This window comes from Hyperolius riggenbachi, chromosome 10, assembly GCF_040937935.1.
Source record: "Hyperolius riggenbachi isolate aHypRig1 chromosome 10, aHypRig1.pri, whole genome shotgun sequence".
In the NCBI taxonomy this organism is placed as follows: Eukaryota; Metazoa; Chordata; class Amphibia; order Anura; family Hyperoliidae; genus Hyperolius; species Hyperolius riggenbachi.
The window spans coordinates 35,318,077-35,333,079 of NC_090655.1; the positions used below are offsets into that span (position 1 = coordinate 35,318,077).

Below are 15,003 nucleotides of genomic sequence, written 5' to 3' on the forward strand. Positions count from 1 at the left end.
ATTAAAAGAGTGCCCGAGCCGAAGCTGGGGTCCAAAATTAGATACTTACCTAAAGAGAGAGAAGCCTCAGGATCATATTAAAGCTTCCCTCCCTGCTGTGTTGTCCCCCATCACTGATTGCGGCTCCCCAGAAGATTAGCGACTATCGTAGGCTACACAGCTCTTCTTCCTCCAGCGTAACAATAACAATAACAATAATATTTATATAGCCCTTTTCTCCCTGGGGACTCAAAGCGCTGTGACCCTGCATTATGCAGTCTCAAAGGCTCGGGAAAAGAGGTAAGTTTTTAGCCTTTTTTTAAAACTGTCCAGAGAAGGAGCCTCTCGTACTGATTGTGGAAGTGAGTTCCATAGAGTAGGGGCTGCGTAGGAAAAGGCCCGAGCAGCAAATGTTAAGTGTATCCTGGGAATAACCAGCTTCATCTTGTTGGCAGAGCGGAGGGTGCGTGAAGGGGCATAAAGTTCCAATAGATCCGCTATGTATTTGGGTCCCCTGTGGTGTAGAGCCTTGAATGTCAGCAGGCAGATCTTAAAATTGATTCTCCATTTTACTGGCAACCAGTGAAGAGTTTGCAGTACTGGGGTGATGTGTGAGCTGCGGGGGGCATTGGCTAGGAGTCTGGCTGCAGCATTCTGTACTAGCTGTAAGGGGTGCAGAGCCTTATCTGTAGATCCGATGAACAGGGCGTTGCAGTAGTCTAGGCGGGAGGATACAAATGCGTGAACCAGGGCAGGTAGGTCTTCAGCTGGGATAAGGTGTTTGATTTTCGCTATATTTCTTAGATGGAAGAAGGAAGACTTGACGACAGCTGATACCTGCTGTCTGAGTTTTAGATTTCCATCCAGGATCACCCCAAGGTTTCGCACAGAGTCTTTATACTGTACAGTATCTCCCCCAATTGCTAGTTTGAGGTGGTGAGCGTTTTGAACTTTATCCATCATGTGTGGACCACCTACCACCAACACCTCTGTTTTGTCAGAGTTCAGCCTCAGCCAGCTGGTGTTCATCCAATTTTGTAAATCCACTAGACACGCATTTATGGATGCTGATGGGTCTTGGGTGCCAGGCTTGAAGGACAGATACAGTTGTGTGTCATCTGCATAACAATGGTATCCTAGGCCATAGTTCTGGATTATTTTGCCCAGTGGGAGCATATAGGCTGCAAAGAGTAATGGTGATAGTACAGAGCCCTGTGGAACTCCATAGGCAAGTGGCACTGGATTAGAGTAGTGTGTGCCCAGACATACTTGCTGTGTCCTGCCAGATAGGAAGGTCTGAAACCATCTAAGAACAGCGTAGACATGCAATAGTTGACCCAGCCCGCTCGCGCATGCGCAGTAAGCCAGAGCTGCGGGCTCCGTGCTACTGCGCAGGTGGGCTTGTGTGACCCCGCTTCAGGAAGAGCTGCGCGGCCCAGATGTTGAGGGGTACCACGCTCTGCAAATGGGGGGCTTTACATTAGTCAAATACTGCTTTACCCAGCCGAAGGAGGCTTCAGAAGTCTTCAGGGAGCCCGAGTGCTCCTGAAGAAGGGCGGCCCTGTACTGCGCCTGCGCAAGCACGCTCTCTTGCACGCTCACGCCTGTGCAATATGGAGCCGTACGTCTTCGGGAGGACACGGCTCCCGAAGACTTCCAAATACCCTTTCGGCGGGGGATTGAAACGAGGGGGGGGGGGGAAAGCCAGCACAGGATAGAGAGCACCGAGAGTCAGCGCCACCGCAAGCAGCTCTCGCGCAGGTGTAGTAGATGCTGACCTGTCAAGGTCGGCATCTTGCACCGGAGGGGACACTGGACAACCGGCAGGAAGCGGCGCGGGCACAGGATGGCTGACAGGCTCGTGAAAGCCCTGGGTAAGTAGATTTTTTTTTATATACTCTTTGGACATTCCCTATAAATACAGTATGTATCAGAATTTGCCCTGTCTGTATCTGCCACCACAGTGGCCTCAATTCACTAAGCTTTATCAAACGTTTGATAATTTACCTTATAAGTAAAATCTATTTTTGAATTCACTAAGGTATTATATCTTTATTGAACATTTTATTTATAAAACTATATAAATCTATAACACCTTAGTGAATTCAAAATGAGATTTTACCCATGAGGTAAATGATCAAACGTTTGAAAGTGTTTAATAAAGCTTATTGAATTGAGGCCAATGTTTGACAAAGAGCAGGAGATATTTTCTACGCATGAACAGAAAAGAGAGACCACTTTCTCCTCCTTACCTGTCTGGCTGGGACTGTGGGAGCCGCATGGGAAAGATGAAACAGCTACAGACAGATCTGGCTGAGCTTTCCCTGCCTCCTGCCTGACAGGATGTCCCGCCCCCTGCCTGACAGGATGTTCGATCTCTGCTGCGCGTGGTGGAGCAGAAGAGAGGAGAAGAGGTAGAGAGTAGAGACTGGTATATTATCTCTGCTTTTACATGTGCCATACTGACTGCAGACTGAGTGCAAAACTGCACTGCCAGGTACACACACACACACACACACACACACACACTGCAGCAATGCACTGCCAGGTACTCACACACACACACACACACTGCAGCAATGCACTGCCAGGTACTCACACACACTGAGTGCAGCACTGCACTGCCAGGTACACACACACACTGAGTGCAGCAATGCACTGCCAGGTACTCACACACACACACACACTGAGTGCAGCAATGCACTGCCAGGTACTCACACACACACTGAGTGCAGCAATGCACTGCCAGGTACTCACACACACACTGAGTGCAGCACTGCACTGCCAGGTACACACACACACTGAGTGCAGCAATGCACTGCCAGGTACTCACACACACACTGAGTGCAGCAATGCACTGCCAGGTACTCACACACACACTGAGTGCAGCAATGCACTGCCAGGTACTCACACAAACACACTGAGTGCAGCACTGCACTGCCAGGTACTCACACACACACTGAGTGCAGCACTGCACTGCCAGGTACTCACACAAACACACTGAGTGCAGCACTGCACTGCCAGGTACTCACACACACACTGAGTGCAGCACTGCACTGCCAGGTACTCACACACACACTGAGTGCAGCACTGCACTGCCAGGTACTCACACACACACTGAGTGCAGCACTGCACTGCCAGATACTCACACACAATGGGCTCTATTCATAAAACCTTACCGCAAGTTTTCCGCTCAAAACAGCGGATTTTCCCGTCCATTTAGCAAAGTGGGCATTCATAAAAGCTGTTCCCGCATAAAAAATCTACAATCCCCCAGCAGAGCGAGAAATTTCCGCTTTCTCCAGTGTTTTTCTAGATTTATCTAGAAAAAAGTAACAAAATGGCCATTCATAAAGATTAGAGGAAGCGGTATGTGGACGGGAAATACCGCTTCCTCTGATTTTGCGGATTACATACAAGTGAATGGGACAGACCTCCCAGAGAGAGCAGTGCATGGAGGGACTCTGCCGGCTGAAGTGTTTCCGCATGCCTTCCGACAGCTTACCGCCAGCTTTCAGCGGGAGATCTCCGCTCTTGCATCGCAGCTTTCAAGATTTTTTTGAATGACCACCCAGAAGTGTAAAATACCGCTGCGGTATTTTACCTCCAGGATTTTTTTCGACTCAGAAGTTTTATGAATAGAGCCCAATGAGTGCAGCACTGCACTGCCAGGTACTCACACACACTGAGTGCAGCACTGCACTGCCAGGTACTCACACACACACACACTGAGTGCAGCAATGCACTGCCAGGTACTCACACACATACACACTGAGTGCAGCAATGCACTGCCAGGAACAAACACACTGAGTGCAGCACTGCACTGCCGGGTACTCACACACACACTGAGTGCAGCACTGCACTGCCAGGTACTCACATACACACACACACACACACACACTGAGTGCAGCACTGCACTGCCAGGTATTCACACACACACTGAGTGCAGCACTGCACTGCCAGGTACTCACATACACACACACACACACACTGAGTGCAGCACTGCACTGCCAGGTACTCACACACACACAAACAATGAACTGCCTGGTACTCTCACACACACACACACACACTGAGTGCAGCACTGCACTGCCAGGAACAAACACACTGACTGCCGCTCTGCACTGCCAGGGACACACACACACACTAGTAAAGGATTTAGGTTGGCCCTAGCGCTAGCTTGACTGATCCTTGGAATCGTACTAGGAATCGAAAATTGCGATACAGTGCTGCAAGGGTTGCTGGGGTTTGGGCACTGACGTATCTTGCTTGCTGCAGGCTGACTGAGCGATTGAGATGGACAAGGGCTGCCATCAGAGATTTTATAACCAAACAATGTGTGCTCCCTCCAATAGGTGTGTGCCTATACCTATTCCTTACCTGTCTGTGTTAGTCATAGTTACCCTAAGCCAAGCTGCCCATTTGTCCCCTACATGGGTGAGTCAGCATGTAGTCTAAGTCAGCCCCACCCCTGCTGGTCAGTTCATATTACGCTTCTTCTCCACCCCCACTGGTCAGTCACTGACACCCTCCTACCCCAGCACTACTAATCAGTCAGGTACAGCCTTCTCATCCCAACCTACTCCTGCAGGTAGAGATAGGCATCGGGTCGGGTACTGGGGTTAACCAAAATGCGGGTCGGGTTTGGGTGCTCATTTTTGTTTTAGGGTAAGACGGGTAGTGGGTGCGGGGTGGGTTGTGGGTAGAGAGGAGAAGAGAAGCCGATCGAGTCGTCTGGACAAGCAACTATAACAACTCCCTGCCACCCACTCTGCATGGCTGCATAATGCTGGGCATACACGGCTCGATGCCCCCTTGGCAATCGAGCCGCTGATGCCCGATTGATAATATCCGACGCGTCCGATCACGGCAGCGATCGATTCAGCGCTCGATCCCCGCGGGCGGACAATAGCGGCGAATCGAGCGGAAGATAAGAAGCACCGGTGGGGACGCAGCGGGAGTCGATCCGGCGGCTAATCGGCCGCCGGATCGACCCGTGTATGCCCAGCATTATGCAGCCGATAAGTGAGTTGCGGGTCCGGACACTAAAGAGTCAGGTGCTGGTATCGGAATGCCCAGAAATCAGATAGTGGGGGTGGGGGTCTTAAAAAAGAGACTACCACTAATAGATTTCTGTTTGGTAATTAAAATAAATAAAAAAAAGTTCAATACAGTTAAATTTTATATCTGCCTAAACGTGGCCACACATCATACAATAAAATGATCCGATTTTATGTCAATTCGGAAAATATGATCAGATCTCCTAAAAAAAATCGAAAAGCTTTTTTTAAATTCAACTGAAAAATACTATCGAATTTCCCGTTTGTTTTTTTTTCCGATTCTTATCGATCCAGAATGCAGAAAATTTTTCTTCAATTCCTCTAAAGATTGTATGGTGTGTGTTAGATTGTCAATTTATTAATGTGCTCACCATAGCAATTTTCTCTGTTTCCAATCATTTTTATCACAATTGGGGAAGAATTGAACATAGGTGTGTGGTACATTAGCCATATTTTTGAAATGTTATAAGCAGTCAGAAAAATTGATTGCAATTCTTGAATTGAACAGATATTTAAAAAAATTGTATGGTGTGTGGCCACCTTAACAATCACTTTTCCATGTATATGATTTTTACATTACATACAATACTATTTTCATATTTCTATAGGCATGTACATACACTCCCCTTCATAATTCCATCCTGTTTGTTATTTATACAATCAATGAATTAAGTTTGGTGTGTACTGAATAGTTACATACAATTTATTTAGGTTGAATACAATTTGACAATCTGTCACACACACTGTACAATTCTTGGTAAAGTTGATCTGAATTTTCCAACTCGTCCAACATAAAAAAAACTAAAAAAAAAATGGGAAATTCGATCAGATTTCTCAGTCGAATAAAACAAAAAAAGGGAAACATTTGTTTTCATTGAATTGCAGTGAAATTAAAAAGAAAAATTGAAACGTGTCGCCACCTTCAGACACGGTGACATTTATGGTGTCCAGTAAGGGACAGTTCATATGGGTTTTTGTTGTTGTTGCATTTAGCCAATGCTGCTAAGCGCTTCCCTGCAAACAAGCAAAAAAGTGTTAGCATCGGTTCCCATCGTCAGGCAAATGCATCATGCTTTGACTCTTGTAGAGGGGCATAAAAGCGCCACAGTTAGCCGATTCTGGGAGCTACATGTAGTGTCCAGGATGAAAGGAGATGAGGGAAGATGACAGGATCAAGTGCAGCATTTGCGGGAACAATGGTAAAAAGGCCAATGTTAAAACCATGGTAAAAATGCCTATTCATTTAAATGGACAACACATGAGCAATGACCGCCATGTGAACCGGGTCAAACTCTTTATTATGCACCTCTTTTTGATTCTAAGTGCTCCACTATATCAGTTACTGTCGGTTAAAACTGAAAGGGCAGCTGATGTGCAAGGTAGTTTATATGTTACACTATGGCTCAGGTCACATTATATGTGTTTTAACTGAAAGCTTTTTCACATTGCACGGCTGTGGAAAGTTAAAACACAGCAGTTTTTCAGCGTGTAGTGTAAAAGAGGCCTTAGGGATCTTTCCCACTAGCATGCGCGATTCCAAGCACGATCAGGCTGTGTTTGCGATTGCGCAGGCTGCTTTTCTCAGTCACTGCGATCGCACTGTTGGGAACTGAGCACAATTGCACATAAAATCGCTCCAAGAAGCTACTGCGCTTTACATACAATCGAATCATGAAAATGGAAAATACGTTCCGTGATTTTAAACCACCTATACTTAAAGGACAACCGAGGTGACATGTGACATGATGAGATAGAGAGGTGTATGTACAGTGCCAAGCACACAAATAACTAGGCTGTGTTCCCTTTTTTTTGTGCCTGAAAAGGTTAAATATCACGTATGCAAATGACAGTTTCCGTCCGGGTCAGGACCGGGTCAGATTATAGCATAACCCTCACTGAAAAGTAATTACAGCCATAACACACTTTCCTGTTAATAAATGGCTTCTTATGGCCCATACTCACGAGGGACTTTTGTCGCCTCAACACGCGGCGCGCGCGTGTTGCGGCGACAGGTCGCCCGTGAGTATGGGCCGTCGCACGCGCGCGCACCCCGAGCTGTCGCCCGCCGCTCTTGTCGCCATGCGATTGAAAGTTTCAATCGCATGGCAACAGTCGCCGCCGCACCTCCGCCGCAACTGTCGCTAGTCCGCGTGAGTACGCGGACTAGCGACAGCAACCTCCATAGAGGTGAATGAAGCTTCCGGCGGGGGGAGGAGGAACGTCGGCGACAGCTTCCGTCTCGCCGCTGGTCCCTCTTCCGCGTGTGTACGCGGAGGGACCTGGCGAGGAGCTGTCGCCGGCCTGTCGCCCACACGCTCACGTGTGCTGGCGACAGGCAACATTTGCTGCCCGTGAGTATGGGCCTTCTGAGCAGTACAGACTAACCAGCAAGCTCATGGTGAACCAGAACTCATTGGAGTGTGTAAAGGGCTACATTGGTCCTAAAAGCCTCTTTACCATTGTAGCCCCTTACACACTCCAATGAGTTCTGGGTCACCATGAGCTTGCTGGTTAGTCTGTACCTCTCGGTGTTACAAGCCCTACTCCATAGAGCCAAATTAATCCATGCCATGCACTGATGAGGATCAAACAATCCGAAACAGTCTGTATGCATGTTGGATTATTATGGCTCTGTACAAATTAACAAGCTGACATCATTCTGGAGGTGTGTTTAGCTGCTAAGGGTACAATGGTTAATTTGCATATATTCAGCAGTGATGCCTGGGAGACATCTCAAGCTCACTCCAACCTGAATTATCGCAAATTCTTTCTGTTTTAAGAAAGCACATTTTTGTCTTTCTTAGAGCAGGCAAGAGATAACAAGGGTTAATAATTCAGCAATAATGTCATTGAGCAGAGGGAATGAAGCAGGAAAAACTTGAAAACTATATTTAAATATAAAATTAAACTGGGGGATACCTAGAAAAAGTCATTTTTAGGAGGAGGACAGATACATCTGTCTTTCTCATCAGTTTATTTTCACCTCGGATGGCTGTTAAGATTCCGATTGAATCGTGCTCAGTGGAAAAGAGCTCTAACTCTCTACAGAGCAGAAGATGATGGCACTATATAAACCAATAATAATACTAAAACCGTTGAGCATTTGTTACTATGAGGCTTTGCAAACCAGGTAACATGGTGACACCCTGAGACTGCATTTGCAGTGGGACGATGCGTTGTAATGCAACATTAAAGTCACAACGCAGCATTACAACACAACGCAAAAAGTTGGGTAACGCACATTACTGCTGCGTTACCATTGACAAGACAACATTTATATCACACTTTTCTCCTGGCGGACTCAAAACGCTAGAGCAGCAGCCACTAGGGCGCGCTCTATAGGCAGTAGCAGTGTTAGGGAGACTTGCCCAAGGTCTCCTACTGATTAGATGCTGGCCTTACTGAACAGGCAGAGCCGAGATTCGAACCCTGGTCTCCTGTGTCAGAGGCAGAGCCCTTAACCATTACACCTTCCAGCCACCATTGCATACAGTAGGTACAGTAAAGCATACAGGCAATGAAAAGTATGCTTTCCTGTACCTGGTAATGTGTGCATTTAGAGGTAACGCACTGCAAGCAGTGAGTTACCATAACGCTATCATTTATAATGCAACGCTAACATCGCACTGTGAACGGCCCATAGGATTAACATTGCAGCGCGGTAAGCTTCGTTACAAGACTTTATAACACAGCTCCGCAATGTCCCACTGTGAATGCAGCCGGAATCACATATGTATTTGTAAAATAACATTTTAGGGCAAATACCTACAATGTAATATATAGCATCGGTTTATAAACATCTCCAAAGGAATGTAAAAATTGACTGAAAACGTGTATCATTTCCATTTCACAGATGGTTCAAATGTCAAAAAAGTCTGCTTATTCCATCAAGTTCCTTTTGATGTCTCAAGACAAGGAGGTAAATAGTTATTTACTAGCAAAAAATCCTCACACACAATTGTGAGCTGGGAAGGCGAGTCACAGCACAATAAACTAACAGTTCCCGCAGCTAAACTACCCGCCGTCTATATTTGTTATAGATTTTGCTGCCGATTACCTATTATTGAGTTATGATTAGGTTATGTTTCAGAGTCATATTATTTGAACAGTGCAGCTAATGTAGTTGTGTCATATCTGAGGCATGCTCAGGGGTGCTCTGCCTGCAGAGGTGGATTCAACCCTTCCAGTCATCTTGGCTTATCAGGCAAGGGAGATACATTCCTAAAGACTGCTCCCTTTTTTTTCACTCGCTCCTGGCTGGGAGCCACCTACAGTTCAGAAACGCAGCCCTCTGAAAAGCCAGCACTGATTGAGCTCTTAGTTCAGTTTCCTCTGTCACAGAGACAAGAATCCAACCTCCAGTTCCTCTTACAGCTGGAGCTGGCTCTTGTTCTAACATAGCTGGCTGTACATCTTGTGCACAGAGCACAGCAAGACTGACAACCATGGATGCCGCTGACAGGGAAACACAATATTTTACTGCCTTAAGTTAAAAAAAAAAGAAGAAGAAAATTCCAAAGTTGGGATCCAGATCCTGTTTCCTTAAGTCTGCTTTCCGGAGAAGTACAGAAACCACCAGATTCACTTGACTTGAGCTGGAGGAGGACAATGTTTAGCTGGCATAAGACCTTTGCCATTCTGCCACCCTGGAGAAGAGGTACGTCACTTGTCATCTCTTTTACCGTATTGATCATGGCTAATGGATGGGATGCTCTTTGATGTTGCTGAGTGACAAACATTACGTAGTATTGCAGCGCTGGGTCCCCGGTTCAAATCCCAGCCAGGGAACTATCTGTATGGAGTTTGTATGTTCTCACTGTGTCGGTGTGGGTTTCCTCCGGGAAACTCCAGTTTCCTCCCACATCCCAAAAACATACAGATCAATTAGTTGGCCCTAGACTACAATACATACTGTACACTACACAATAGATACATAGGGCAGCACGGTGGCGTAGTGGTTAGCGCTCTCGCCTTGCAGCGTTAAGTCCCCGGTTCGAATCCCAGCCAGGGCACCATCTGCATGGAGTTTGTATGTTCTCCCTGTGTCTGTGTGGGTTTCCTCCAGGTACTCCGGTTTCCTCCCACATCCCAAAAGCATACAGATAAGTTAATTGGCTCACCCCTAAATTGGCCCTAGACTACAATACTTACACTACATAATACATACATAGACATATGATAATAGTAGGGATTAGATTGTGAGCTCCTTTGAGGGACAGTTAGTGACAATATATATATACTGTACAGCGCTGCGTAAGATGTCAGCGCTATATAAATACTAAATAATAATAATACATACATACATAGACATATGACTATGGTAGGGATTAGATTGTGAGCCCCTCTGAGGGACAGTTAACTGACAAGACAATATACTCTGTACAGCGTTGTGGAAGATGTCAGCGCTATATAAATACTAAATAATAATAATACATACATACATAGACATATGATAATAGTAGGGATTAGATTGTGAGCTCCTCCGAGGGACAGTTAGTGACAAGACAATATATTCTGTACAGCGTTGTGGAAGATGTCAGCGCTATATAAATACTAAATAATAATAATATTGTGAAATGTTACTTGTACTAGTTTAACTTGTGTGCAAAGGGTAGATTCTTCCAAAGGACATTGCAGCAGGTAAATGCAGGTGGAATGTTAGCCATGTGTGCACATTACTCTGTTCATAGAAAAAACTATTTGGGCAAGGCATGACTAAAACAGAATGTATCATTTAGTTATTATATAGCGCCGACATCTTCTGCAGCGCTGTACAGAGTATATAGTCTTGTCTTTTAACTGTCCCTCAGAGGGTCTCACAATCTAATCCCTACCACAGTCTTAAGGTGGCCACACACCATACAATTTTTTAAATATCTGTTCAATTTAAGAATTGCAATCAATTTTTCTGACTGATTTGTAACATTACAAAAATATGACCAATGTACCACACACCTATGTTCAAATTTTCCCCAATTATGATAAAAATGTTTGGAAACTCTGACAAAATTGCTAGGGTGTCTATATGAATAAAATGACAATCTAACACACACCATACAATCTTTAGAAAGGTTGAAGAAAAATATCTGGCATTCCGGATCGATAAAAATCGAAGAAAACGGGAAATCCGATCGGATTTTTCAGTCGAATGAAAAAAAAGCTTTCGATTTTTTGGGGAGATCTGATCGTTTTTATCGAATTGACGTAAAATCGGATCATTTTATTGTATCTTGTGGGGCCACCTTTACAGTATGTAAATCGTAGTCTAGGAACAATTTTTTTGTGGGAAGCCAGTTAACTTATCTGTATGTTTTTGGGATGTATGAGGAAACTAGAGTACCCGGAGGAAACCCACACAGACATAGGGGCCCGTATGCAATTCACCTTTTTCTCCTGAGTTTTGTCCTAGTTGATATTTCGAAACCTTGTCATGAAATGCCTTTTAACCTCCTTGGCGGTATGAAAAATACCGCCAGGAGGGAGCGCAGCAGTTTTTTTTTTTAAAAATTTTTTTTTAATCATGTAGCGAGCCGAGGGCTCGCTACATGATAGCCGCTGCTGAGCGGCACCCCCCCGCCCGCTTCGATCGCCTTCGGCGATCTCCGATCAGGAAATCCCGTTCATAGAACGGGATTTCCTGGAGGGCTTCCCCCGTCGCCATGGCGACGGGGCGGGATGACGTCACCGACGTCACTGACGTCGGGACGTCATTGGGAGTCCCGGGCCACCCCTCGGCGCTGCCTGGCACTGATTGGCCAGGCAGCGCTGGGGTCTGGAGGGGGGGGGGGCCCGCGCCGCAGCAGATAGCGGCGATCGGGCAGGGGCCGGCGGCGATCAGAGTGCTGGCGCAGCTAGCAAAGTGCTAGCTGCGTCCAGCAAAAAAAAAATTATTAAAATCGGCCCAGCAGGGCCTGAGCGGCACCCTCCGGCGGCTTACCCCGTGTCACACACGGGGTTACCGCCAAGGAGGTTAAACCACCAGCCAGCAAGAAAATACTCCGTATATTTGTGATAGTACCTTTTCACATACTTTTGGGTTTTTTCAATTGTAAAATGCTGAAAAGTTATTTTAAAGGGAAGATGAAAATTATCTCCTAGAAGAAATAAGTAATTGCATATGAGCCAGGGAGACCATACAAACTCCATGCAGATAAAGCCGTGACTGGTATACAAACCAGCCAGCGCTGCAAGGTGAGAGTGCTCACCAGTACGCCAATGTGTATGAGTGGAGTGAGCAAGGAGCAGGTATGATAATACTAGTGTAGTGCTGGCAGAGGGGTGACAGCGATTGTTGCATAGGGACATTATTATTTCTGATTTATATAGCGCCAACATCTTCTGTAGCGAGTGGGGAGCATAGATACATGAGCAGTTCAACACACTGTACAATAGAACACCCAACAACACAAGTATTAATATATACATAGATGGAGGAAGAAAAAGCGACGGTCGGCACTGCAAGCAATTCGGTTTATTCCACAGTGAAAATGCAATCTGCGACATAGGCTAAGCCTCCATAGAAGCGCAGGTGTGCGAGAAACGGCCGTCAGGCAGTTGTTCCCTGCACCCACCATCCATCACCCACTGGCTGCCCACCGGGACCGGTATGTGCACAAAATGTGTCTTGTTGCACAGGATAGCACTTTTTATTTCACTGATTGCATTTTCACTGTGGAATAAACCGGATTGCTTGCAGCGCCGACTGTCGCTTTTTTTCCTCCATCTACAATATTGTACCTTGAGGTCTGAGCATGGTTATTGGCTAACCAGCCGGCCCTGAGTGGCGCAGTAGCAACCCTCCCCAAGTAACACTGCAGTGGCAACACTTGGCTCTACAAGGTTAGGTTTGGGGGGTGGTGGTTAATGTTAGGCATAAGTAGAACGAGGGTTCTGTGTGACAATAGGGTTAGGTTTAACCGTAGTAAAATATCAGTATCATTTACGGATATTTTACTACTAAAATAATTTACAATTTTACTACTAATTAGCACTACAAGAGTAAAATATCTGTAAATGTACCGATATTCCACTGTCGGTTATTTCTGGGCGCTCTTATCTCATGAGCAATTGCAGTTTCTTGTTCCCTTGATAAATAGGCTGCTGTGTACTCGAAGCTTTGGATCTGTTTGGACAATAACCTAATAATAAAGCAGGCCATACACGCGTTAGATTAGCAGCAGATAGATCATCAGATAGATTTCTGATCTATCTGATGTATTTAGGATCATTTTTTATTAGGAACAGATTTCCAATAGATTTCACTATGAAATCTATTGAAAATCGATCTGATGGCATTTTTTTTGCCATCAGTTTTCCATTAGGTCCAGTGCAAAATGATAAGCAATCTCAACAGATCGACCTAGATTTTCCAGCATGTGAAATCGATTGAAAACGATCAAAATCGGCCGCAAATCGATCGATTGGTCAATTTCGATCAATCGATCGGCCGCTAATCGGCTCAGTGTATGGGCACTTTAAGAAGTGCTGACTGTATTATTTAAGGTGGCCATACACTTTGGATTTGCAGCAGATTCAACCATCAGATGGATAACTGTCAGATGCCTGTCAAGTTGAATCTGACAGGAATCTATCTGTTGTGTGCCACACACTAGGAACAGATTTAAGGGGCCCATACACTGGTCGATTTTAGCCATCGATCGATCGATTCTATACAATCGATCAATGAGAAATTGATTCTTTAAAATTCCCAAATCGATCGATTTCAATCGATCTGACAGGATGGAAAATCTAGGCTGATCTGTTGAGATTGCTTATCATTTTGCATTGGCCCTAATGGAAATCTGATGGCACAAAAATGCCACCAGATTGATTTTCAATAGATTTCAAACTGAAATCTATTGGAAATCTGTTCCTAGTAAAAAATGTTCCTAAACACATCAGATAGATCAGAAATCTATCTATTAATCTATCTGCTGCTAATCTAACGAATGTATGGCCACCTTTACAATACATTTCAGAATGAAATTTATTGAAAATCTATTGAAAATCAAAGGAAATGCATTATTGCACCATTAGATCCAATGCAACTCTATGGGCCATCCTGTCAGATTTTCCATCCTGTCACATAGATCAAAAGGATCGAAATCGGCTGCAAATTGAAGCTCTCACTGTGGCACTTGGCTGAAGCCCCGCCAGTACTTATTTTTACCAGTGTTTCAGCAATCCTCCTTATGTTGCAGTATATCCTAGCTGAAGGCTGTAAACGGCTACCAAATCCAGTCTGGTTGTCAGATCACTTGTAATTTGGGAGTACCTGGAGATCATTATTATTATGTTTTTGTATAGTGTGGCATCTTCCGCCAAAGCAGGTCATTTGGATGCCGGTGGCGCTTTGGTTATATCGGTGTCCCGGGTGTAATTTGGGCGCATAATAAAATATCGTAATAACACGGCTGGCACTCGAGAATTTAGCGGCGAAGACGCAGTGAATACCGGCAGGGCTTGCAGGGGGGGGGGGGGGGGAGAGATAGTGGTGGTAAGGTGTTAGGCACAGTTAGGGTGAGGCATCAGTTAGGGTATTAGGGTTAGGCATTGGTACAGGAAGTACTCGTGAGAATAAGGTTAGATTTAACGGTAGTAGAATATTGGTCATTTTACTGATATTCTACCAGCGACAATCTCCGGCGCCAAAATTACTGTGTCGTCCTTTTTACGTGTACAATCGTCCCCTGTGCTTTACAGAGTATATGCAGTCTTGTCAGCAATTGTCCCTCAGAGGTACTCACAATCTTATCCCTAACAAAAGTCTGTACTATATAATCTTTAGGGCTCATTCACACTACAAAGTAGCAAAACGGTAGCGCTAAACGCATCACTGTACACTCTCGTGGATCGCGATTAGCGCTTGTTTAAGCACTGTACCGCGATTGCTAGGGAATCGGGGCAAAATGCTGCAGGTAACACGTGTTGCTATTGTGAAACGCCTGCGATCGTTGGCAATCGC

General features: G+C 45.4%; 1 protein-coding gene across 1 annotated transcript in view; it reads left to right on the top strand.

Annotated features, from left to right (window-relative positions):
• The first annotated feature begins 2,376 nt into the window (after nucleotides 1-2,376).
• LOC137534144 (uncharacterized) overlaps nucleotides 2,377-15,003 on the top strand; it is a 113,697-nt gene continuing 101,070 nt past the window's right edge. The window contains exons 1-2 of the mRNA XM_068255525.1: nucleotides 2,377-2,393; nucleotides 8,893-8,958. The gene's annotated coding sequence lies outside the window, so the exon portion shown is untranslated. The remainder of the gene's footprint in view (nucleotides 2,394-8,892; nucleotides 8,959-15,003) is intronic.